This window comes from Passer domesticus, chromosome Z (genome assembly GCF_036417665.1).
Source record: "Passer domesticus isolate bPasDom1 chromosome Z, bPasDom1.hap1, whole genome shotgun sequence".
NCBI lineage: Eukaryota > Metazoa > Chordata > Aves > Passeriformes > Passeridae > Passer > Passer domesticus.
This window is the reverse complement of record NC_087512.1, coordinates 72,465,311-72,492,100: the sequence shown is the minus strand read 5'-3', so window position 1 is coordinate 72,492,100 and position 26,790 is coordinate 72,465,311. Positions and strand designations below refer to the sequence as shown.

The 26,790-nt window shown below is 36.3% G+C and overlaps 1 protein-coding gene across 6 annotated transcripts in view; it reads left to right on the top strand.

The window, feature by feature from the left end:
* Window positions 1–26,790, top strand: part of LINGO2 (leucine rich repeat and Ig domain containing 2) — a 478,753-nt gene that overhangs the window by 441,784 nt on the left and 10,179 nt on the right. The window contains exon 1 of one of the 6 annotated variants that reach the window (XM_064405416.1): window positions 6,614–6,633. The exons of the other annotated variants lie outside the window; for them this stretch is intronic. The gene's annotated coding sequence lies outside the window, so the exon portion shown is untranslated. Of the gene's footprint in view, window positions 1–6,613; window positions 6,634–26,790 lie in introns of those variants that run through there. 6 annotated transcript variants of the gene reach the window in all.

The following is a 26,790-nucleotide window of genomic DNA, read 5'->3' as shown; positions in this document are numbered from 1 at the left end:
TCTGAGCATTAAAACTTTTCTGCACATCCCAGTGGCCTTACTATGGGACTCTATCTTTTTAATCTCAATCACAAACAATCTGTTTTTAAGAGGGTTTTTTCCCCTTTTTTTGTTTGATTTAGCTAAGGTGGTAAGTCCTACTTCATTTAGGGATTATTATCAATTTATATAGAACAGCAGTGGCTTATCTAACAGGGTAATAAACAAAGTCTTGAACCTGTAAAAGTGCAGTCTCTTTTGTCTTTTATACCTTTCCTTCTCTTTTTGCATTTTAGAGAACATGCATCCTTTTCACTAGCTCTCTTTTTCCTCAGCTACTCTATTATTGGGTCATAACCTGTGTTACCATGTTTTTGTTTCTATTTTATTTCCCCCTTCATCTCTGCTCTTTGTTATTTTATTCTCCTGCTGCATCCTGTTGCTTCTTATTATACAGCTTTATTCTTGCAGAAGGATTGCCTCCTGCAGAAACTGGCCTGCCCTTCCTATATCTTGATCTCTTCCCACAGAGCTGGTCCAGTGAAGACCCTAGAAATCTGAGGGATATTTGAAACACACCATCACTGAGGAGTTGTTAATCATGTCTTACTGTGGTTGACTGGAACAGCAAAACAAAAGGAAGGAAAGGGAAAAGTAGGAAAAAAAAAGGCTTCTGAGCCTGATGTTTGCAAAACAATTCCTTTGCGTCAAGGTTGAGATTTCTTTGCAATGTTAAAGTTGATTCCCAGAGGGACTCCTTTTTATTTTGCAGATGCATGCTACACTGATGACATGTGAGGCCTTGTTAGCTCTTGTGCTCACCTATGTGCTGAGATTTCATCTTATCCTTTGTTGGTTTATATTATTCTTACTAAGCATTCTGACCTGAACTTTGCTTGCACTTGATAGTATTGCAGTTAAAATATTCATTTTAAAGGTCCAAGATTAGCAGTGTATGAATGTCAGCAATGAACTGAGAGGACAGCCCTGGCCAATGGTAGGGCACATTGCACCCGTGTGTTTCCTTCTAACAAAAATATATTGTGTGTACTGTCTTAGAGTGTTATAGATATTCATCAGGAGCAGAACAATACAACTGGCCTCAACTCTAAATTAATCACCATCAACCTAAGTAGGTAATGGTTGAAATTTTTCATAAATAGTGATTTTTTAAATATTTCATTACTCCTGTTTTGCCTAAGAACCATCTGTTGCATAAAGTCAATATTGAAAACTTGATAGCATTCATTAAGCATTTATCTCCATTGCATTTAGCTCCTGTACATACATTAGAGAAGGCCAAGAGGGGCAACCAACAATAGTGAGTAAAAATCTAATGTGTTTTTTGCTTTTATAGACACAGAATTAAGCTGTACAACCTTGGAGATTTAAAGGGCTCTCATGTTTTAGAAGAAGTCAGTCATTGAACCTTGTAAAAGTTACACTGAATTTCTTCAGAATTTCCACATAAACTGACTGAGTAAAAAAATTGCTACTGAAAATGGGAATGTCTTTATAGTAATGAATTGCAGTGTAAAAATAAGATTCTTCACTAGTGAGGAAAAATGAGCAGATTATCTTCTGAGGCCTGGTATCAAGTACCTGAAACTTTGAAAACCAAATGACCACATAAAAGTGGGACCAAAAAAAAACCCCACAAAAATCTACCATTGAAATATTTTCAGTAAAAAAATCTCAACATAATTTGCACTGTAAGTAGCATTTGTATATTTTCAAATGCTCTCTAATAAGATTTTCAGCAAACTACTGAATATTACTTCTTTTTTGTTTATTTGGGGAGATTCTTTGTGTTTTTTTGGTGAAGTGGGCACTAGCATTCTGCCAGTTATACTGCACAGGTTTTTTGCAGCTTCATCTTTCTGGCAGAACTATTACTATTAGAGTGCAGCATAATTGTTTTATTCTTGTAAAATAAATCATGCATTTTTAGGAAAAGATAGTGATGCATCCCAGAGGGAGGCACAGCACCTTGTAGAAATCCCAGCTCATATGAGTAGGATATAGTCAGATTGCAGTTTCAGTGAGGTACCATCATACCCAGACACTTTGGGCATCAGAAAAAATACAGAAGATTTTAGGAAAAGAGAGTGTTTGGGGTTTTTTCTGTTTGGGGGGCAGCAACAGAAAAGATAGGCTTTTGGTGGGTTTTTTCTTCTTTCCTAGAGAAAAAAAAGAGTCCTTTCCTGGGGTATAAAAAGACCAAGTACAACCTTGAATAAAATATTTCTGTTTGTGAAGCTCTAATTTGTAGAAAGCAAGTTAGAGAGAGTTATATGCTACTGAATGAAGTTAGACTACATTCAAAAAGTATCCCTTTTGTTTCAGTATTAGAAGAAGGATAGAGTCATAGAATAATTAAGGTTGGAAGTGCAACACTGGGTGATCATTGTTCCCAGTAATGTTAATAATAAACATCTTATTAATTTGAGTGTGATATAAGCTCTTTTAAAATAACATATTGCAATATCTTAAACTTGCTTGAACAGCCTCTAAATCTGCGTAAGATTTACTGCAAAAACTGTCTCTTTCATGAAATGAGATTTTAAATCAAATCATATGCTTTCATATAACAAAACTGAAAAAATGGAGCAGAAAAATAAAAAAGGCCCTTTAATATATTTGTTTTAGTCAGTACTAAAAGCACAGCGTCTGTGCCCTTTTCAATACTTCTGCATTATTCATTTTAATGCACCGAATGCAATGAACACCACTGAAAACTTCCTGGCTTTTGATTGAGAACTGTGTGGTCTCAGAAAGTTTCCAGTCTCCATTTGCCAAGGACATACCTGGTTTATTTAATGAGCAGGAAACAGTGCAGTTGACTGGTTCTGACTGACCTTGCCTGCAACTATTGCATCCCCGAAACCCTGCAAGATAAAATAAATGGACAATACAATGAAGTGATGCACAGCTGGGCAGATGATGCTGCCTGATTTGGTAGTGCCGTATTTTTTTTGGACAGGTTTATGAAGTGTGTTTGTATCTTCCAGCAGGACTTGAACCTGCCACTGCTGCTGCAGGTTAGCAGGGACACCTAGTGGCTTTGGTAAATGCAGCTGGAATTCTCCCTCTTACTGATATAGTGTCAAGGTTTTTCAGAATAGGCTCTCAGTGCCTCCCTGTTTCTGTGTTTTCTCAAAGCATTTTGCACCATCGTTCTTTGTACTTTTTTCTGCATTCAGTGAAGCAGAGAAAAAAAGCCCTGTGTTTGTTTTAAGTGCTGTGACAGACTTTCAGAAGAAAGAGGGTTGCTGCTTATTACATGACTGCTGTAGTCAGGTTTTTCAGAACAAAGCAGGAGATCACTTAAAATCACAAATTCCACATATCAATTTTATTACTTTTTTGCCATTAAGGCAGGGAAGTGCTTTTTATGATGGTGGGTTTTTTAAAGCTAACCATTTTTAATGTAATGCATATAGAGGTTTTCTTTTATCATATAGGTATTATGCATTACCTCATTTTTATTTCTTCTGGGACTAAATAGTTCCCACTAAATCAATAAGTCTTATGAAAGTGAGGCACTTAAATGACACTTGAGGAATCTGAGCATGTAAAATGCTTTTCTTATAAAGCCACAGGTCAAACTCTCAGTGAAATTTAAACCAGTACACAGCAAGTGTATACAAGGTCACCTTGTATTGCAGCAGATACACTGCTGCCACATCAGGTTAGGCAGGATCTATCTAGCCCTGTATTGTGTCTCATTTGCTGTTGGCAGCAACATCAGAAGTGTACCTGTGATTAATGTGAGTGAGCTGTAGTTTGCCAGGGTCTTGGACACCTCCTGAAGAAACCAGAAAAAATTTAAAAGCGTCTGAAGGTTAGATGAGTTCACCAAGAACAAAGCATGGCTCTCTGTGCTGATCTGTTTCTCTGCACTGGAGCTACATTCTGCCTCAATAACATTCGCAGACACCAGCAGCCATTGCAGCTGCCAGCAAAGAGCAGCCTTTCATGGCCAATTTGGCAAAGGATGCTCAAGCATTGCCAAGAGAGCATCAAGATAGTAAAATCACAACAGAATAGGTAGCCCAGCGGGTGAAAAGCTTAGTATCCAACTTGGTCCCTTCAGTCAAGAGCTCTAAAGAGAATGCCTTTACATAGTAGAGAAAAACACAACTGATAGGCTTTAAAATCAGAAAAGATCTGACCCCATTCAGCTGGAACAGGACTTAATTATGGTTCCATTGAGATCCTATGCATATGAATGTCAAGAAATCTTTCTCAGCAGATAGACAAAACCAATGTTTTGGGGATTTGCTCTAATGTCACATTCAGTAATGATACACAGTCATTAACAAGTCACTAGAGAAGTTTGAGGCTATTCCTTTCCCAGCAAAGTACCTTTATCGAAATGCAGATAATCTGCATAAAGTATCTTCCCCTAATTTCATTGCTTGTAAAAACTTGATAAGACATAATTCATAGCTGGTAGCAAGCGTTGTTCCAACATCTATTTCCAGGGATGACAATTGAGTCATTAGCTGGAATTTTCCTTCTCTGGCCTCATTAGATGACATAAAACAGACCCTCTGAATTCTATTCTTTAGCATATGCCTATTAATGATAGACTCAATAAATTATAAACATCCTCTGCTTTCAAACAGATGATACTGAGCAGAAATGACTTTGATAGGTTTCAAGATCATTGGATTTTCTAGTCCTCATAAGCCCATGATTTCCTTTTATAGTATTTCAGTATCATGGTATCTGGTTATGCATCTTTGAAGAGATCTGCCTGTTCCATGCAAGAGAGATAGGCTTTTTTCCCAGCTTTGATCTAAGATTTCTATATGTCCATTAGATATTTGTGATTGATATTAATGATCATAAAATCATTAAGGTTGGAAAAGACCTCCAAGGTCATTGGGTCCAACCTTTGATCAAACATCACCATGCCGCTAAACCATGACACTAAGTGTGACACCCAATTAATTCTTGAACGCTCCCAGAGATGGTATCACCACTACTTTTCTGAGCAGTCTATTCCAATGCCTAATCACTCCTTCAGTGAAGAAATTTTTCCTCATATCTAACATGAGCTGCCCCTGGCAGCTTGAGGCCATTTCCTCTTGTTTTGTAGTAGTTGCCTGGAAGAAGAAGCCGCCAACCCCACCTCCTACAATCTCTTTTCAGGCAGTTGTAGAGAGTAATGAGGTCACCCCTGAGCCTCCTTTTCTCCAGGCTGAACACCCCCAGTTTCCTCAGCTGCTCCTCCTAGGAATTACCTCTGGACCCTTAATCAGCTCCTTCACCCTTCTCTGGACTCACTCCAGCCCTTCAATGTCCATCTTGTAGTGAGTGGCCCAGAACTGAACAAAGCACTCAAGGTGTGGCTTCACCAGTGACAAGTGTAGAGGGACAATCATTGCCCTGGTCCTGCTGGACACACTATTACTGATACAGGCTGGGATGCCATTGGCTTTCTTGAGTACCTGATACATGTTGGCTCTTGGTCAGCTGGGTATTGACCAGCACACCCATGACCTTTTCTTTTCTGCAGCACAGCTTTCTGGACACTTTGTCCCAGCCTGTAGCTCTGTGTGGTGTTTTTGTGACCCAAGGGCAGGACCTGCCACTGGGTTTCTTGAACCTCATTCAGTTGGCCTCAGACCATTGAATCAGACTGTCCAGATCTTTCTGCAGAACCTTCCTGCCCTTCAGCAGGTCAACACTCCCCACAACTTAGTGTCACTGAGTTTTGTACTTTTAAACCTCAGTCTTTATTTCCTTTGGTAGTTATAGTCCTAAAACAGTTTTACTGTCTTTAGACTGATGAAGGGCTCCACATACCATCAGTCAATCAATGATTAAAATTTAGGAAGCACTACTTCAAAGTGCTACTATTTAAATATTGTACCAAGACACTACCCGGTCTCCTGAATTATGGCTCCTTGTCCCTTGTCTTTCAAACAAGGTGCTCTGAGAGTCTGTGAGGTCTGTGAGTAAACATTTGGGAAAGAGATTGTTGAAACTCTGTCTCCTCATTTCTTTTGCCTCTCTCTCATTTGCCTATGTCCAAAACCATTGTAAAACTGCATTCTTTTCAAATTGCAGTGAATACATTTCTTCATTATATATTCTGTTAATTTCACTTTGCTTCTCTGTTTTTTATTTTAAGTATGAAAAAGCTTCCATGTGTTACTGCACCTCTACTATACATTAATACATAGTTCATCAAAAGTATGGATGTTTGTGAATATTACTTTAGGGATTTTTATATTTATTAAGATAATATAAGGTTTTAGAAAACAAATGTGTTCTGATCTTGGCAGTCGTCCTAGTTTGTACACCAGCAATATCTACATTTTGCTGAAGCTGTCATTCTTAATGTGACTTGATTCTGGTTTTACTCCACTGTCTGAGAATCAAAAGCTTCTCTAGCTTCTCTAGCCATCATTACCAAACAATGAATGGCTTGCTTGCATTAGACATTTAATTTCCTAGACTTCAACTAGAGAATACAAAGCGTGGTTTCTTTGAGACTTCTTTATTCTTCATAATTTGAAGGAGTCATATACTTTCTTTCTTCACACTCTTTTTTTTTTTTTTTCCATTTGCCTTAAAACATTCCAGTTTCACCTGTGGTGAAGAGATTTTGAAGTCTCATGAGAACCAGGCTGAATGTAGGTATGGAAATACTTATTTATCAGTGTCTTGCAAACTTAATGATAAAGATACTTCAAGTACTATAGCATGTTTTTAGAGAAATAGGGTCTGAATAAGAGATGAAAATGGTGTATTCAGCATTTTCTTAAATGGCACATAGAATTTCACGCAAATAAAGGTGTATATTTCTAGATAATTTTTCATATAACAGTTACTGAAATGTATATGAGATAATTTTTTTTGCATTTCTTCTGGAATTTATGGTAGGGAAGAGATATTCCTGTTGGTATGCTTATGGTATGATTCAAGTAGAATATGATAGAACGAAAAGTTTATAGGCTATGTACCAATATCATCCTACAGAGGAATGGAGTGATAGAAAAGGCAATGGAATAGAAATGTGAAGGGCTGATCTGCAATGCTATCTTAATTAAAATTGTCTCCGTTAAAGTGCTTGTACTCCCAAGAACTGACTGCCATTCTTCATATTGTGTGATGAAGTGACTTCATATTTCATATTGTGCAAAAGTAATTTAAAATTTGAGACAAAGGAGCAAAGTTATCACTTCCTAACTGGAAAAGCTATGAATCACACATGAGAACAAAGTCAAATCAAGGTGGTAGATTGGATTTTTATGTCTCTGTTACTGATGACTAGCCTGTTCCATTCATTATACCTCAAACTAGCAAGTGCTCTTGCTTACACCCACCTAAAAACAGTTCCTGAACGCATGGCAAATGCTCTGAATGAACAGCCAGCTAGCACCAGATGGCATGGCAGGACACTGTCTAAAACTTTTGTGAACAAAAACGTCAAAGATTTGCTTTTCTGCAAAGAAGTTCATACCTAAAACTCCCCATGAAAATTCCTATAAATACTTAAATATAAGATACTCCTTAGAAATAGAAGCTTGTTTGAATTGTGTCTTGCTCATTTTTTCCCATTTCAGCTTAGGTTTGTATATTATTGAAATAGCAACCTCAGTGTTAACCCACTTACCCAGTTTTGAGACTGTGAATTTGAAATATATATTTCAAAATAAGTTGAGGGTTTCTGGGCAAATTATATAAGCTTCTGTTTATTTCTGTATACAGAAATTTTGTTTTGTTATAAAGACTTGTTATTTATTCAGAAATAAAACATTTGCTGTTTATATTAGTTCCAGTATTTTTCACATTTAGAGGGTTTTTCAAGGAATGCAAAGGAAGAATAAAAGCTAACTTTAATTCCCAAGATATTGAGAAAGTTTCACGGCTCCTGCTGAGTCATCCTTTTGAAATATGATAGAGGTGGGTTTTACATGTCAGATGCTGCTGTGTATGTACAACAGATGTGTCAAGCTGGACTTGGTTCATACATCATCAGGTCTTTTTACAGCGTTCTAAGTGCTAAAAGCCACTCAGTCAGATAGAGTTTGAGTGTGCCTGAAATGTCGCATAGAACAACTAGGTTTGTTTTTTCTGGTGGTATCATGATTTATTTCCATAACTAAAAAATTTTTGTACTGCTAAAAAAGTTAATTATACAGAGAGTCATTAAATGAGATCATTATTAAAAGGAAGGGAGAACTCTTGCTCAAAATAGTGACTCAGTTAAGAAGACAGATTTGGGAAAGCTGCTGTATACAGCAGAAGTTCTCAACCAGAAGGTCCTCCTACCAGCCCCACCAGACTGTGTGAAGAGATGCAGAAGACATGCTGCTAGCCAGGCATTGAGAAGTGGATCAGAGACTGATACGCCTAATCTACTCTGCATCCACCTCCCCTGCGCTTTTTCAAGGATGCGCTGCCATTCCAAGCCATTAACCAAACTGATGTTTGGAACTGATCAGAAGGATTTCTGGCCTGAATTCAGAATGCCATTCCTCTCTCCTGTGTGCCTTCTTTTCCTTCATCCTACCCCATGTGAAGTTAGTGATTCATTTCCTTTAGTTTCCTCCATATGGCAGGATGTATTAGAAAAGAAGGATAAATGCTCAAGCAGAAAATACCCTTTCAGTTCCAGAGGAGGCAGAGGGAAACAAACAGCATTTACTCCTTATTTTCTTCTCTTTATATTTGTGAATAAGTTGGAAGGTTTGGGCTATTTCTTTTCCCTTACAGTGAGAATTTCTGGTCACTGAATCCTGAGAGTACACTTATTTGTATGCTAAGCAGATAGGAACACTCTGCAACTACCTAAAGTCCTATTCTGTTCAGCTGATATTTCAGAAATCAGTAAAGTGTTGATCAAATTCCAAGTTCCACTCTCTAAACATCTGCCTGATGCTAACTTCATCTCATATGTGCTTGTTTGTGAGATTTTTACAGCCAGTGGTTACACATGAGTATTTGGACATAGTGACCATGCAGAAAATAAGCTAAATTAGCTGAAATGAATATTTCTTAAAGGAAAATTTATCCAGGTGTATCAGTCAGTTCAAGCAAAGTCAGATGCCACATTGTTATAAAAGAAAGAACTGCCCATTTTTTATGACAGTAAATATATACCAATCAACAATAATGAAAATTTACCAACGTAATTCCTTTTCACAAAACCAGCAAGGAAATATTGATCAACCATCTTAACAGAGTCAGGCATTAAGTTTCCTAATAGTGAACAAAACTGGTAGCCAAGTGATTCATATATAAAATGAACACATGTTGGAAATTAAATACAGGTACTGGTATGGAAGAACCAACTACACTCAATGCTCCTTAGATAGATATAAAGCATATTCTTCATTAGCGATAAGTTTTAATACAAGAATCTGAGTCAATTTTCACAGAAGAAACATTGGTTGCAAGCACTCATTTTTTAATATAATGTTCTCATTGTTCTGTCTCAGATGTCATGGTAGTCATCTAAAATTTTAATTTCATTAAGGATTAAAATGATCTTCCTACTGTGGCTGATTTTCAATAGGACATCTTTGAAACAGAAGGAGTCCCAGAATCTTGTAGGTTTTGTGAGTTTACTCTGCATTTCAGAGGTGGTGAATAGTGAGAAATGACAAATAGTCTGTTGTAAAATCTCAGCTGTCAATGTTACCTTTTCAGATACAAAACCGAACTTCAATTGATAATGAACTTTTATGTGTAGACTCTTCCAAGCCTTTGTTGCATTTGGGTGGAAGACTGGACTTTAAAGTCACTTAAGCATGATAGTTTCTAATTGTACATAAGTAATCTGCCTTTTCTAAAACATAAATTGAAACAATATTTAACAAATGAATCATTTTAGTTTCCAAATTATCAGTGACTTACTCAAAAGTTATAACCATATATGCACTAAAAAAATCCTTATGAAAATGGGTCAGTTTCTTTCCAAATGACTCTGTGATTCTGCAAAAATCTGTTCTCACAGTAGCAGTCAAGAACACTATTTACTTAAATATATGGCTTAAATTTGTTTGTAAATGAAATAAACATGGAACTTCAGTTCTGAAAATTCAAACACCAACTGGAAAAAGTTTTCTGCATCATTGCTCAAAATCCCAGTTCATTATTTTATACAGAAGTTATTACAAAACATGTCCTAATTCATATAGGAATTGCCTAGATATCCAGCACCAAGGATGTCTGGAGTACAATAAGAAACTACTTGCTCAGTTACACTAGTCAAAGGCTTCACAGCTCACATACATATTCTTTTAGTATTATTTGTAATGTTATATATGCTGTGCAGCCTGGAGTTAATTTATCGTCTGTCCATAAGAGTATTGTATATATTTTTATTTCATTTTATTTAATCAAAGATCCCCACAGAGTGACTAACTGCCTACCAATTCTTGCTTTTATACAATACTTTTCTTTAGTCTTTTTTGGTAACACTCTGTTCATTAAGACCTTCAAGCAGAATGCAGAATGATGCACTCTGAATCATTGACTCAAAAAAACAGTGATAATGCCCATTATTAACTCTGTGTTCTTCTCTGTCAGGTATTGGATGATAATTAAAATATGCAGCTTTCCTTTCCCAGGTGATTGTCAGAGACCCCAAACACTGAAAATGGAATTCGGGCAGAAAAGTTCTGAATCACAGCTCTGAGACTTAACCTGTGCCATTCTCATCTGTCAGTTTTCTGCGTAAAAAGCTGTATATATTTTATATATGTACAGACAGCACAACAATTCTCGCTATAATACTCTCCACTACATCCCATTACCAGTTACCAAATGTCCCAAACTTCCACTGCATAAGCAATGGTAGATATTCAGACCTCAGTAATCAACGTGTAAATCACAAATTTAACATTACTTAATCTCAAAATTCTATAAAAATAATATTCTGTGGGGGTTTTTTTTCCTTTTTATCATTTATACTTTTTTGGATTGTCTTTGTTTCTATATTTTAGAGCTCATAGTTCCAAAACACAACATGTTGAACTTATGTCTATAAAGGAGGTCTTGGTTTCAATGAATAGATACCAGAAGCCTAGGCAAAAACCTGGAGGCTGAAATTTTATCAGAATTGACATTATCATTGCACTATAGTGCATCTATGCATTTAGAAAAGTGTGCTGTTTTTTTCTGTTTCTATCTCCAAAGTGTATGCTTTGTATGATACTGACTGATTGAAAATGGGATGTCATTTTCCAATTTATTTTTTTCTTTTAGCACAAAGTATTGTGTTTAAATGACCCTATTAAAAATAAAGATTTTATATGATGGAACAAAAAAAAAAAAAAAAAACCCCAGGCACTTCTAGGAATGTTAGAGTGACAGAAATGGAAAAAGCAACATAATCTATTGAGGAAACAATTATCCTTTACCTGACTGACTTCATGTATATGAGTCATCCTGTCACATTAAATGTTTTATGTGCATTATGTGCTGTGTGATATTGCTGCCTTTGAGAGTAGTGGAACCTGAGTGCAAGTGAAAGGACTTTTTATTTTAACTCTGTTTATATAGTAAAGAAGGAAGGAAAATCCAGGATTCTAATCTGAGATATCCACTGTTGGTAATCTAAAAAAAAATAATGTTTTTGTACCTAAAATTACCTGAGGAAGTCCTGTCTGGGTGCTAGACACTATGCCAGATGCATCAAAGCTGATAGAAAACTCATAAACCTAGGGAAATCCTGACAGTGAGTAAAGAATTGCTTCTATTTAGTATGAATCTGATCATGCAATTTGTTCTCAAGTACACAAACATTGGCAAAATTCCTTGATTGCAGAAATTAATTGAAGTTCGAGCCACAGCATTGCTGCTTCCAGCAATACCACTGGCAAGCTGCTTTGACTTCAGTGGAAGAAGCTCCTTTTCATCTTCTTACCTTGCAGAAGATTTAGTTGGAAGTGAAACTAGTCTGCAAAACCTGAACTGTCTTCAAAAACCACAATGTTATTTTAGGAAGCTGTGCCTCTATTAAGCAGTGGTAGTGACATCTGACAACATGCCCACTCAGAATTGAACATAATAGATGTGTTTTCCATATCCACAATTAGTCCAGGTTTTAGGTGTCCACCTGCAAGAGGCACAGGAGTCTCAAGGGTTGTGAGTACAACACAAGACAGGTTCACATTTCGCACTGCTGAAGTCATATATACCTTCATGCATTTCAACCCAAACTTGCTCACTCTCAGCTCTCTCTGAGACAGAAGAGATGCAAAAGAATGTACTTTTGCACCAAAGACAAGGCTGATTGTTCTGTTGAAACATCTTTTGAGATATCAGACCTTGACCAGGTCTTTGGTCAGTCTTTTTCGAATAAAACAAAATACTAGAGATACACCCTTACACCCTAAAGTAAAATAGACATTTTCTGATATAATCTATGAAAGTTTGATTTGAGAAGCATGGGTTCAGCAATGAAAGCAACCAAAGTAAATCATGATGATATGATCAATGTTAGGTCAGATTATTAAATCTTAGAGAAAAAAATAGAAGAGTTACATGAAATAGCAAACCTGATCGCAGGTGTGAATAATAGGTGGGGGATGTCATCTCAGCAAATCTGGTCTGTCCTCAGTCTTAAGCTGAAGTATTCAATTCTTCTGTCACAGCATAAAGGCATAAAGTAACTAAAAAGAAGGGTATGAAATTGTTGAGCTGAGCTCAGACAGTTTTACACAGGGAAGAGGATAGCTAGAATTTATGATGATGCATCTCAATTGGTTATTCTTTTAATATTCACTAATGAAGTGCTCCTTTAATAATTGAAGCCACAGTTTGTGTTCTTTCTGTTTTGAAGGAGACTGAAAATGGAATTTTGGGTGATTGTTGTTTTATTCTAGTCTATTCTCTCATCCAATTATGGTATACAATCACTTATAATAATAAAGTAATTATAATGTCAGGAAAGGAGGAAAACAGCAAATAATTTTTATTTTTGCTTAGCCAGAAAAGACAATATTTTGGAAACACTGAACACTTTTCACAGCTTTGTATCCTTTGCTAGACTGAGGTATTAATTTCCTTTAAATTTATGACTCAGTTCTGTGTATTTATAATTATATGGGGTAAGGAAATCTATAGTCATTGCTCTTTTCCCTTTCCAAAAAGCCCCTAAAAAGATATTAATTTTAATCTTTATGAATATTATACCCATAGCAGCTGCTTCAGTAAAAGAGGATTCATCATTACTACATTCTTTTCTTCTCCTGGTTTCATTTACAAAACTAGTGGAACTGCTGAGCAAAAAACATTATTACAATGTTTTTGAACGAGTTGGATGTGGAATCAGGAAATCAAATGGAAAAGCATAGAAATCTTTGGGAAAAAATTAGCTTGGGGATGGAAGGGAGTTTGGTTTGTATTTCTGTCATGCACAAGACCAAAGATTGCTGCTTTACAGAGGATTTTCTGGCCTATGAATTATATAAAATATGTTGAATTAAGATATGGTGCCCAAAAACCAAGAACTGTGCTGTTCCTTTTTGAGTATCATTCTTCTGCATTCTGAAACACAAAAACCAAATTTGGCTGAGATGCAAGACTGAGAAGCAGCCTGAGTATATCTTAAATGACATTGTGTGAGGCCCTGAGCATCAATAGAAAGTCATGGGTCTTAAGAGATTTTTGAGGACTCAGTTTGGCCAGTCAAAACATTCCTTTGAGGTTTATGGTTTCTCCTTACTATATATGTACTATTAGAGATCATGAATAATAATGTGATATATTCAAAAAAATGCTAGCACAGATAACCATTTCTGATAGACTTACAGGAGTGAAGACTGTTGGTATTGCAGGTTTTGTCTTTCTGTGTTACTCATGCCACTTGCCAGCCCCTGAACCTACAATAGTTGCACATCTGGCAATTTCATACCATATGGAAAGTTAGCCGTTGTTAATTCCAGTCAGATTTATGGCACCATGAAACAAAATTTCTCTACACCACTGATCAATGGATTTCAGTCTGTTGAGCAGTAGAAATTCTCATCTCAGTGTCTCGTTTAAAAAATAAAGTCTTCTTTTGCAACTGTGTGGAGCTCAATTTTGATCCATTAAGTTGGGGCTCACAAAGTATCTAAAGCTACTCAAAGACACTTTTAGATAACTAAATGTATTTTTACTACCTAGACCTCCCAGTTGAAAATGATCATTGGATACTACATGTGTGACTTTGGCCTGTAGCTGATTTTCCAGTTAATTATTTCTGAATTCAAAGTAATTTAAATTAATATCCCATAGGAAAAAAAGAAGGTTTTCATTTTTAATCTCCTTGCTAGATTTACAGAGCTGGATCTTAGTGCCCATGGATAAAGTAATAGTTTATACGGGATTTTTGAATTTTAGCAAAATTTGACACTGTCTCGAACAATATCATTGTGGACAAAATGTCCATCAGAATGATAGACAAGTTATAACAGTTTTTGTAAGAAACTGGGTGGTGGGTTGGGTTTAAAGAGTTATAATGGCTATACATGTGGGATTTTCATGCTCACTGTGGCTATACATGCTCAACTTTACAGCCAATGCTCTGTAACATTTTCGTAGTCTCTGCATGAAGGAATCAATTCTATTTTAGATGAGTTTGCCAATAGTACTAAGCTAGGACTCCCTCAAGGGTAGAGAGGCATTCCAGAGAAATCTGGATAGACTAGAGTTCTGGGCCATCACCAACCATACGAATTTTAAGAGCAAGTGCCAGAATCTTCACCTGGGACAGAGTAATCCTGATTATACATTTAAACTGGAGGAGAAGAGATTTCAGCTCTGCAGAAACAGATCTGTGTGTCTGGGTTGGTTACAGGTTGGGCTTGAGTCAGCAGTGCCCTGGCAACTAGAAGGGCCACCTGAGCCCTGGGGTGCATCAGGCACAGCATCACAGCCAGGCAAGGGAGGGGATTGTCCTGCTTTGTTCTGCACTGGAGCAGCCTCACCTCGAGTGCTGGGGGAAGTTCTGAGTGCCACAAGGAGGTAAGGAGGGCAACAACCATTAGAATGTGTCCAGAGGAAAGCAATCAAGATAGTGAAAGGTCTTGAGGGTTGAGGTCATCTGGCTTGTTGAACCTGGGGAAGAGACAACTGAATGACTCCATTGGACCTCATGGGTCCTTCCTCATGGGAGGCAGCAGAGGAGGAGGTGCTCATCTCTTCCCTTTGGTGATCAGTGATAGGACACAAGAAAATGGCATGAAGCTGCATTAGGGAAAGTTCAGATTGGAGATTAGGAACCAGTTCTTCACTGGGAACATGGTTGATCACTGGAACAGGCTCCCCAGGGAAGTGCACACAGCACCAGGCCTATCAGAGTTCCAGAATTATCAGGATTATGTTCTTATTCTTGTGATCTATTTTTAGGTGGTTCTGTGAGAAATGAGGAATTGAACTCAATGATCCTTATGAATCTCATTCAACTTGATAGATTTTATGATTCCATGGTTGAAAATATGATCATAGTGGTGATCATAGTCCTTGTTCAGGAACAGCCTTAAAAGAAAATCTCATTTCCATCTAATTGATATCACCCTTGTACCTATACATTCAAACAAACACTGGTTTTAAGATTATGATTGAATTCTAAATTATTTTAGCAATATTTGCCATTGGGATAAGTAATAAAGTTTAGAACTGCTGTGAATTTTTTTAATTAAATTAATTATAACTTTAATTATAGCATGGAGTTTAGAGAAAGTCATATTATATATTTCAGAAGAAAGGGACATCATCAGCATTCATTGCTTTGTGGATATTCTTTCACCTCCAGATTCAAAAGACATAATATTCATACCTCAGCATACAAGGTAAATAAATGTTGCTTTTGTTTTTTCTTAGCCACTACAGAAATTATGTGTTTATATAGTGTCTGCCCAAAAATTACACAAGATCTCTTCTGGAGGAGATGCTGGAAATCTCACAGCTCCAATACTATCCTTTCTGTTCATATATCCACCTCTTTTGCTTATCTCTTCCTATCCCCATACACCAATAATGCTGAAAATGTGCAGTGCTTTTGAGAATGAATCAATTCAGACCCCTTTCAGTTCCTCTCTTCTCTGATGTTTCTGGTTACTCTGTGGGTTAAGTTACTTTTCAGAGCTAGAAAGTAACCGGAAAGATGAAACATCACATACAGCCTTCATAAAGAGGTGTATCAATGCTTGCTGTAGTATAATACTTTATTTCACACAATGTCTACAGTAGTTTTTGAATAAGTGATTTTGAGTTGATAGGGTGAGTGCCTTCAGTCTTAAAATCCCAAATGATATGGTCTCATCTGGGTTTCTTACAATTGTCTTTGATATTAATGAGCTTTTAATTAGGAATAAAATGGAGACATCATTATGGATAGATATTCATGCAAACTCAAGCTTTTTTTTTTTTTTTAATTTAGGCCATCTGAAAGTGCTCTAGCAATAGAAAACTATTCTAGCATTAATTTTATTTAGGACAAGGACAAGTACATTAGTATTGTAGAGTATTAACACAGATGGTATAAATAGTGCTCTCCTTTAAGGACATCTAAGCATATGTGCATTTTTGTGAGTCCTAGTAAGCATAAAATGGTTGAAAATTATTCACTGAAACTGTTTCTAGATAGAATATAATGGTTTTAATGAACTATAACAGTTTAGAAAATGTTTTGAGGAAAAAAAAAACACTGGAAAAAATTCACTGGGAAAGTTTTCAACAAATGATAAAGTAATTTCAAGAGAAAAATGTTTTTGTTTTTTGTAGACTTGCACTGTACATCTGTAGAGTAAGGCAGAAAATACAACCTAGATCACCGTCTTTAGCTGAAATCTGTAGATCTAAACCAAGAAAAAACTCCTGCAAATATGATATGGGTGTAATTGAGGTTTACTCCTCACCTTGATGAGAGAAGTGCAGCAGTACTATAAAGAACTGTTGCAGATCTTCCAGGAGACTGTAAGTCTGTAGATGAGCTTGTACTAGGTACTGGACAATGCAGCAGCCACACTGCTTGTAACTTTCCATCAGCTCTTTGCAAGGCAAGTGTCTTCTGACTGGCATCAGCCTCTGGACACCACACAGAGATCAGGACAACTGTAGGACACTGCACCATCCACTGTTAATGTGATGTCAGTTTCTTGAAGAAGCAGCAAGGTTACCCAGACACAGACTTTTTCTTATGAAAAAGTAAGAAAGAAAAAAAGTGTTTACTAGCTTAAAAACTATACACATTTACCTCTGTAACTAGTGTTACCACATTAGGGCAGCTGCGTAAATTTAATATGGAAAGCTGTGCTTTCTAATCTCTTTATCTTGATAAACCAGGAAAATAAATGTATTTGGCCTATTGTTTAAGTATTAGTGGTCTTCTGCTAGCAATTAAAGAAAATGTTAACCAAATACATACTAGTGGCAGAGGCTCTGTCTTGTACAAAAATTGTTTTCATTAGATTTCATACTAACTGAATGAGGTGGAGTTTCTTAGGAAATGCCTTTTTTTTTCTGGATAAATTTATAAATAACAAGTCAAACAAAGCACTGAGGTTACAGGCCTAGATTGCCAAGATTTGGAAAGTTACTTCTGATACCATAACAAATATGGGTATGGATTTCAAGCAAGGTTTCATTTGTGATTAATAATTTGTCTGTGAAGCATAGAAGAGTTAACAAATTTCTGTCTGCATCACTTGGAAGCTACCTACAACACTGCTGTGACATTAAGAGCTCTGCAATGAGCCAGGCTCAAATCAAGGGCTTAATTATGACTGATCCAGCTGAAAAAAATCTGACCACCAAATTTCATCTGCTTGGTGTCTTTCATATTGTATCTCTTTCTGTTCCTTTTTTGCTGAACATAGAGGCTTAGTTCTTAGGTCAGCTGACCCCAGTACATATCTGGAGTAACATTCATGGAGTATGGGTATGAAAAAAACAGAGATTAATGGTTGTATCTTGTCCACCTTCGAACATGTCAGGTCTTATTTCCAAATGCCCTACCTTAAACCATCTGCAGGCTGATATTGAGTCTAAGCATATTTTAAGAATGACTGTAGCAAACAGGGAATCTCCAAGGCAGTTTACTATTCTCTTCTTCTCTCAATTGTATAAATTATAATCAACTCTATTTTAATTTAAAGTGCAGTAGTTTTGTGCAGCTCTCCCAAAGGTATCTTCCTTATCTGAGTTATTAAGTGACTGACTTCAGTTAGGCCTATCATAAAACTTCTTCACACATGCCCAGTTACTGTTTACCACTGTGTTGAAATATATCCTTTCTTTCCTTTGTGCTACCTAAAATGCTGAGCATAATTTTCAGCTAGGATTACTACTCTGAATTCCAAGCCATAACATGAACTGAGGACCTTCTGGCAAGGACTAAGAATTGTACTCATTTCCATTTGCTTATTTATAATGTTCCAAATATATGCTGTAGCTCTTGTACTGTCTTTCCTGATGTTGACTACTCCTGCAGTCAAAAAGAGCAGCAGCACATAGGTCAGGAGCTGGGTGCAAGGTTGTACTGTGAAGGCCTTGTGTGTGATTGTAGGAAGATAGTTCCCAGAGAAAATACTCCTTGCTTTTTCTGATAGGGTTTCAGTGAAAGATACAAATATTACTTCTGCAAACATGCTTATCAAGGTGTGAGAAAATAATGCAGGATGGGTTTCATTTTTTTCTTGTGTTACCAGATAAGTAGTACTGAAATAATTTGTTGCAGCTTTGCTGTACTTTTGAGATTCTTGTCTTAGTACAAAAGAAAATATATTGGTTTCAATTTCTTCAGCTTTCCCATTTAATTCAATTTTAAGCTATTTTCAAAGAACTTTAAACTCTATCCACCTCTAGGTAAGGCAGATGAATGCTACCCTTGTAAAATGCATTTGGTTTTTTCAGATGTACTTAACAAAAAGTGTTTTTGAAAAATACAGGTGTAAATATACAGAGCCTTTTGGCTAAAGATCCTTTGAACAATGTTATGAAGAAACAACAGCCCTTATAGCACTAATACATTTTAGCTTCCTTTCTTTTCAGTAGTTTTCTGTTACTGACATCTTCACTCATTTAAGATAAGAAGTAGCTAGATGTTAGAATTAAAACTTCAGAGGAAATTCCATCCCTGTTTTTCTACATAAGAGATATTGTGCAGGCTGCAGTGGTGTCATCTGTTCTGTTATGCCCAGACAATTTTAGAAGAAAGACTGTCTTTTTCAAGAGAAGGATAAACTTTAATGTAGAGTTGTTGTTGAAAAAAAACTTCCTAAACTTTAATCAATGCAGTTAGTTTTCATACTGTTTTAGTTTTCAATTAATTTATTCAGACTTCATTGGCTACAACACATATGAAACGCAAATATAGTATTTAACATTTTCACATTCTCCCACCAGTGTCTTATTTGTGGTATCAAAGAAGTTTAAGGTTCACCTGCCTAGACACACATAAGATCTACTTTGTGTGACAAACATAAGATCCACTTTGAAGTAAGGAATCTTAACTTGCAAGAAATTTTTCATATTTTTCCAAATTTTTACATTTCTGGTCTGCTGCATTCTCCAAGAGTAACAACTTTAGCTCTTTGTTGTCATATGATTTATCCTCCTGAACTACAACAACTTCACCTTTCAACATCACTTTCCAAATACTGAGAACTATCACCCAATGATAAGTCATTGTCAGTATTTGAAACATTAAAAGCTTGCAAGAATCACCAGTGAAAGAGAGTGCAATGGAATTTTGCTTTGTAACCCTTAAGATAAATCAGCTTCATAAAAATATGGGCTCATGCATTGTTTTTGAAGTCACATATCAGTCAGGAGGGCTGCTATGCATAGATACTAAACACCAGGTCTAAGGATGGAGTTTAGCTACAGCAGGAGTGTGGACTTCCAATACTAAGAGCCCTAACAAAATTAAGTACAAACTACTTAGGAGCTGCACTGTTTTCAGAGGTTCTTTATTATTGCATTATCATATCAACACATTTATTGTCATGGTGATTATGTTGGTCTGGTCTTTGCTACTGAATAATTATCTCTTAGTGACATCACTTTTTACTAGTGAAATAGGCATGTCATTTAATAGAACTAAATGACCTTAACAAAATAAATTTTCTTTAACTCTGCCTTTCAAAAATCTACTTCTGCATTCAGAAGGAATAGATGGGAGAAGAGATCTGTTATTCACAGTAATTTTTTAATTTATTCAACTAAGAATTCTTTGTCAGAAAGTGTTTATATGCAAATATTTTCAGTTTTTATAAAGTAGCTAATTGTGTGGTTATGATAGTAGTGCTATCCCCCCTGAATGGTTGATTATACCATTAACCTACACCAAAAAAGTCTGAATTTTATTTTACATCCAAGCATCATTTATATCATTTCACATAATTGTTCCTATGAGCTTTTCATCTCTTCCCTTCCAACTTACCAGCAAGGTCAGTGGAAATGTCACTGGAAATGTTTATAATTCTTGCAAACATTTCCACTTTATTTTCCTGTTACTTATGCTTGAATTGTCTCCTGCAAGACAATCCTTATGATTTATTATTTTTCCTTCAGATTTCTTCCTGAGGTTCACTTTCTCTGTGAAATTTCTCTGTGAAAATTGAAAGAATTTTTTTAAGTAAACTTAAAAACATTGGTTTAAATACACAGGGTGTAGTGATGGTTTCATTTCTTTGCTTAATTTGGAGAATGTTGACCTCAAAATTATACAGATAATTTGTATAATTACATGAATTTGTCACTGTGATTTTCTTACCTTCTGTGTTTTGGCACACATGCTTCTTTCACTCTGATTCAGACAAAAATAAAAGTATTTGGGGCAAAAACTATACCCACTTGTTTAGTTTTAAAACACCTCATACAAATATTTCAAGCAATCTTAAAATAATTCTGCTGGATAAGCTAATAAAGAATGTTGCTCTAATTCCACTTTTTGCTTTTGTTTCCTATTTCTATGTTATGATTTTTTCAATTATCTGAATCTCAGCATTTTCTTCTGAAAACTAATGTTACTTGACTATAATTTTGGAGTTGATGGTAGCCCATGAAGTTTTTACTGATGACTTAGTAGATGAGAATGATCCTAGGACTGCAGAATAATTGAATCAAAACTTTGCTTTCAATTCAATGAATTGTCAGACTTATGGTTGTTGCTGCTGCTGCTGTTATTCAGGGATTTTTAAATCTATTTATTATTGGAATCCAGATAGCTACTTAATGTTTTACAGTTTATTTAAATGCTGAAATGTTTAAGAGATCAATAAAGGAAGGGAGAACAAAATCTCTGCATAAGCATAAAGGCTTGATCAAAGAGACAGGGAAGGTAGAAACCTAGATTCATTTGAACAATTTCTGAGATGCTCTGCTTTAAAGAAAAATCATCACTTTAGAGTATATAGGCAGTCTTGACTCAGTCTGTGGTAGAATTTGGGAACAATACATTAAGATAAGACAAATTTCAGGCATGAGACCTGATGAGGTAAAGCTCCATTGTAAAAGCTTTGCTTTTACAAACTAGCTCTTACATTCAAAGAGCATATGATGGGAATGTCTAAATTGAACAGTTGAGTCAGAAAATGACACAGTCAGGATTTCATTCATTCTCCTAGTGGCATAGTGTCCCACTGTAAGAACATTTCTAAATGTCCCATATTTTCATGTGTCATTTGGCTAATGTCCCTAAAACCATCTCAGTCTATTTCTCATCTTCCCTTCATGTCCTGGGCAACACTTCCCACCATAGCCACCTCGGGCACAGTCCACCAGCAAAGGCTACTTACCCTTCCTGCCCTTACCTGGCCTGGTGCAGCACCAGAGGAGAGTTCAAGAAAGCCACACCACCTGCTCTTCCAACATAAATGCAACAGATACTTGAGAGATAAAACTGTGAATAAAAAATCTCCCAAACCACACTGAGCTGGGCAAAATTTTGCACTGCAGAAGTTCAGTAGTTTTAGCTGCAGACATGCAGTATATATCTGCTCAGCACACGAGCAAAGGTGTTTTATGGCAAAGATTTGAACAATGGCTTTGGCTTACTGCTTGCTGAAGTGTGACAGATGATGACAGCCATGCAAAGACAGAAACATTTATAATCCTCAGTATCTGCTCCCTGCTTTAAAATACACCAATGCTAAAATTCAGCATTCATAGGAGAAACAATCTTATATAGGCAGAACAATTTACTATCCCTAAACACAGTCTCAAAAAATATCCATCTCGAAGGACTGAATACTGTGCAAGAGAGGGACGTGCATTGGAGAAATTCCTCGAGGACTGTCTCTTGTGGAAAAGACCCCATGCTGGAGTAGGGGAAGAGTATGAGGGGTGACAGAGGCAATGGGATGAACAGACAGCAGTTCCCATTTCCCAAAACCCTGCACTGCCATACAGGAAAGGGAGAAAATAGGTAGGGTGAAGTCGTGCCCAGGAAAAAGGGAGAGGTTGGGGCAAGTGTTTTGCAATTTGAGTTTTTGGCTCACTATCTTACTCTGATTTAATTGGTAATAAACGACACTAATTTCCCCTGCCTAAGTCCATTTTGTTTGTGATGATAACTGGTGAGTGGTCTCCCCCTGCTTTATCTCAATGTGTGAACCTATTTATTATATTTTTTCTGCCCTGTTCTGTTTAGGAGGGCAGTGATACAACAGACTCAGTGGGCACCCAGTTTCCAGTCAGGGTCAACCCAGTGAAAACACTTTCCAAACAGGTAGCTCACCTGGTTCTCAGGATTACCTAGTAGCATTTAAGTGAATAATCAGTACAAGTCTGTTTTGTCATGCAACATTTAATCCTAGAACATTTATTGAATACAGTATGTTTTTGTAAAGGGGATTTTAGAATTTAAATTACTAAGTCCTCATCAGGCAAAATTGTGATCTCTGATATAATCCTCTGTGATGGTTTTTGTCTGAAAGGCTGATAAAAGGAGTGAGAAAGGTGAGATAAAAACTACTAAGTCAGAGCATTAAGTGATGATAATGCAGCTAATAACAGAAACAGATCTTGTGACTCTCCTCTTTTCTGGCTAAAGCTATGTCCCATACAATACTGGAGCATCAGATGGGACATGGAAAGGACCATGGTCAAAGGCAGTCCCATTTTCAGCTTTAAAGGCTTCAAAATTAGTCTGAGGGAGAGAGAGAAGTGAAAAAATATGTAGTACATGCATGATTTGGCACATTCCTATAGATGATATTTAGAATCGCATTGCATTCTAGGACAGCATTGGGTTGCTTTGGGTTTTTTTAATTATAATTTTTCAATTTAAAAGCTACAGGGCACTGTACATTCTTGTAAAGCATTTTTGGGAAGACTCAAAGCTTCAGAACTTTTTAAAAACTGATTTGTATTTCAAAGTAGTAGTGGCTGTTTTGGGTGAGATCACACAGAACAATTAACTAATAACTTTAATGAGGTTTCATAATTGCATAGCTGAACTTTGAATAGGGCCCTCTTTTGAAAAAGAGTATCAGCCAACAGTAACTTGACTCTTAACTTTGGACTTAAAGAGCAGAGACAGAGAAAGACAAAAAGAAGGTAATTAGTTTACTTTTATTTTTTAATAAACAACTCCTTCACATATTTCATTTCCCAGAGTCTATCAAAGCATGACAAATACCCCAGAAAGGTCAGGAAAACAATTTTATATGTTGTCATTCACATTCAAACATAGAAAAATTCTTAGTTCATAATCATTTATGGTTTTTGAATTTTCATCTGACAAGCTATCATTTTAGAGGACTACTGTGTAGTGCAAGGCATGTGCAATCACAGATCAGTAAGACTATACTTCTTAAAAATTGTGTATGCGTGTGTGTGTGTGTGTGTACATACCTGCATGCATACACCTTAGTCTTGTATGCATCACAATGAAGCAAAAAATAGCAGTGCTGCAGAAGTGAAGAGGGAATACCTACACTGGAAAAGATACAGTATGTAGTGCTGGTTGTTTAAGCAGGAATGAAAGTCATCAAGTGGTACACTGACACTAACAATTCAGCCCTGTCCTAGTGAAGTTGCCAATTAATTAACATCCCACAAGTCTAAAGAATTGCAGAAAATAATTTTTCGCTTCAAGAAATCACCTTGCAGTGAAGAATATCTTTTAATGGCACAATTTCCCTCTTTTTAAAGAAGCATTTTTGAGGAATGCATGTATACTAATAAATAATTGTGAACACACTGACATGGAATGTACTTTACAGATAAAACTGTGTCCTTTCTAAATGTTCTTAGATGGGAGGCACAAGGTAGGCCTAGCTAGTGATGTTACTGGACGTGTCCTGAAAATACAACTTTATATTCACTAAATTCAAATGGGGACCATATGTAATAGATCGTCAAATTCACTCTAGGCTTCTCCCAAAATTCACCTTGTCCCACATATCTTATTTGCTAGACCTTTTAACCCTAGCTGGAGATAAGGTTACATTTTTTTTACATAATGAGATTAAGTTATTTTTCCATAAAGCAGTTCAAAGCGAAGGATGTAATCACAGATTTGGTTAGCAGAAAGAATGGCAGTATCATCTGGCTCAATGGAAATTGTAATAATAAATTTAATTTATACTTTCTTCTACCCTGTACTTATTGATCCACCTAATCTTTGGGGGTTTTGACTTGATAGTTAATATAGTTTATTACTTGTCCTTATTGAAATGTATCCACTCCAGATTATATCTCAGTCCTGAATCTTGCTGCCTTTCAAGTGTGTACACACACATGCATGCATCCTTACTGATAAATATATGTCTATCTCATTATCTGTCCACATACCTTTCCAGACGACTACTGTTAATTTTTGAATTGCTTTTTTATATTCCAGCCACAGTCAAAAAAGCCTTTTATAATCTTTTATACTCTCTACCTTCTACTTTGTACTCCTCAGAAGTTTTAGTTACCAGGTGGATTGGATAGCTGCAAAAAGTGTTTATATTTTCACTATCTAAACCAAACACTCCAGGAGTGCTCATCTTCCACTGAACCTGTTTACTTTGTGCTTCATACATTATTAGATGGATACGGTAGGAAATGAAATCCCTGTGTGGTAGAAGTATCACTATGAAAGCACTAACCTCACAGACTGAGCTCTGAAAGTAATGATCAGAGAACCCAGAAGCCTCTCTGATCTAAATTCACTGAAAACACCTAACTCAGAGTCCCCTATTGGTTTCCAGTTTTAAGTTAGTGCCTAATGAAGTGAAGTTTATCTCTGAAAACCTTTGTCACAGCTGGAGATAACTAGCAATAGTTACTTGCAAGACTACAATTTAAGGGGGAAACTGAATCTCAGTAGGTTGTCCTTCTAGAACAAAGTGGAAATGTGCTTTTATAGGTAATATAATACAGAGTAATTTTCATCCAGTCTCCACTCTATATGTCAAAACCAGCGTGCAATGTGCCTCACATTAATAGTCTCTGCATAGAAGTGTAAAAATGGAAATACAAAGCCACATCAGTCAAGAGTGAAATTCTTCCAGAGAGCTGTGATGGGAATAAGATATGCATCATTCATGTCTGGTCAGTCAAAGAACATGATTTACAGAGCTCCAAGATAAATGCTTTTTCACTCAGTTTAGTTTTTAACAGTCAGAGCACAACAGCTGTTTATTTCTCAGTCCAGTTACAAGTGTACAAATGTGTACAATCCAAACCTCACAGTTCCTGATTAGAAATTTTTTTGTTACTATAAGATCAATAGATCCAAATATCTGCTCCTTTTCTTGCATCTTGAATGTCCACTTTTCTGATCTTCCACAGTATGAGAGTACAACTCTTCTGCATTCAGGAAGGATGGTTTGGTGAGTTATCAGGTTCCATGCCGTATACCAGCGGAGTGCAGTGTTGCTGTAGCAGAGTTACTGGTAGGATTTTCTTTTTCATCAGTCTGTGATTTACACAGGACTGTACTTCAAATAGCTTATTTGCTTATTTGCTCAAATAGCTGTCTGATTGCCTTATCAATTTAGCTTTACCATATTTATTTAAATGTATTTATCCTCTGTGTATGGGAGGATTTCTTTCATGTTAAAATCTATGCGACAGCACATAGACAAAAAACATTTACTCACATGCAATTTGCAAATTTCTTAAGTAGTAACCAGATGATCCTCAAAGCCCAAAGTAAGAGATAAGTTGGTGGCTTATTGGGTAATCATTATGCATTGGAGGAGATGGGTCATAGTCATCTGTACAGACCCAGAAGATAGTTACTGGCGGGAGTTATGTAAGTATTTTTATAAGTACAATTAAAATGAAGCCCAAATTAAACAATGCAGAAAAGGCATCACAAGTCTGAGTCCCATTATAAGGCTTATTAATATTATGAAGCCTGTATCCCAGCACTATATCTTAGCCTCATCAAGTTGGCTGTACCATAGGAGTTAAGGCACTTCTATGGTCCTTGCTTGCAGTTTGCTTTACTCTGAACATCTCAAGCACATCTTCCTTTGATGAACACCTATATCCTTTTCTTCTTTCTCTTTTGAAATGCGTTATTGTTTATCTTCATTTAGTAGCTTATAAGTAGACTTAGAAAAAGTCTCTTGCCTTTGGTGACTAAACCTGAAAAGTACATTGTTTGGAGAAGGGTAGCTAATTTAGTAGATGGTATCTTGTCTTCTTCTATCCTCATTTTTAACCTGAAGGTGAGAATGAATAAATCCTTTACAAAGTGTGATTTTTATTAAATCTGTAGTGCTTCTTTGGACACTGCGCTGCTTAAACACAGACAGGTCATCTTACCTTGTTTTTGTCTTCCTAAAACTAGTTTATATGTCTTGGAAGCACAAAGATGTATTCTGTAAACCCTTCTTGGATCTTGGTTCT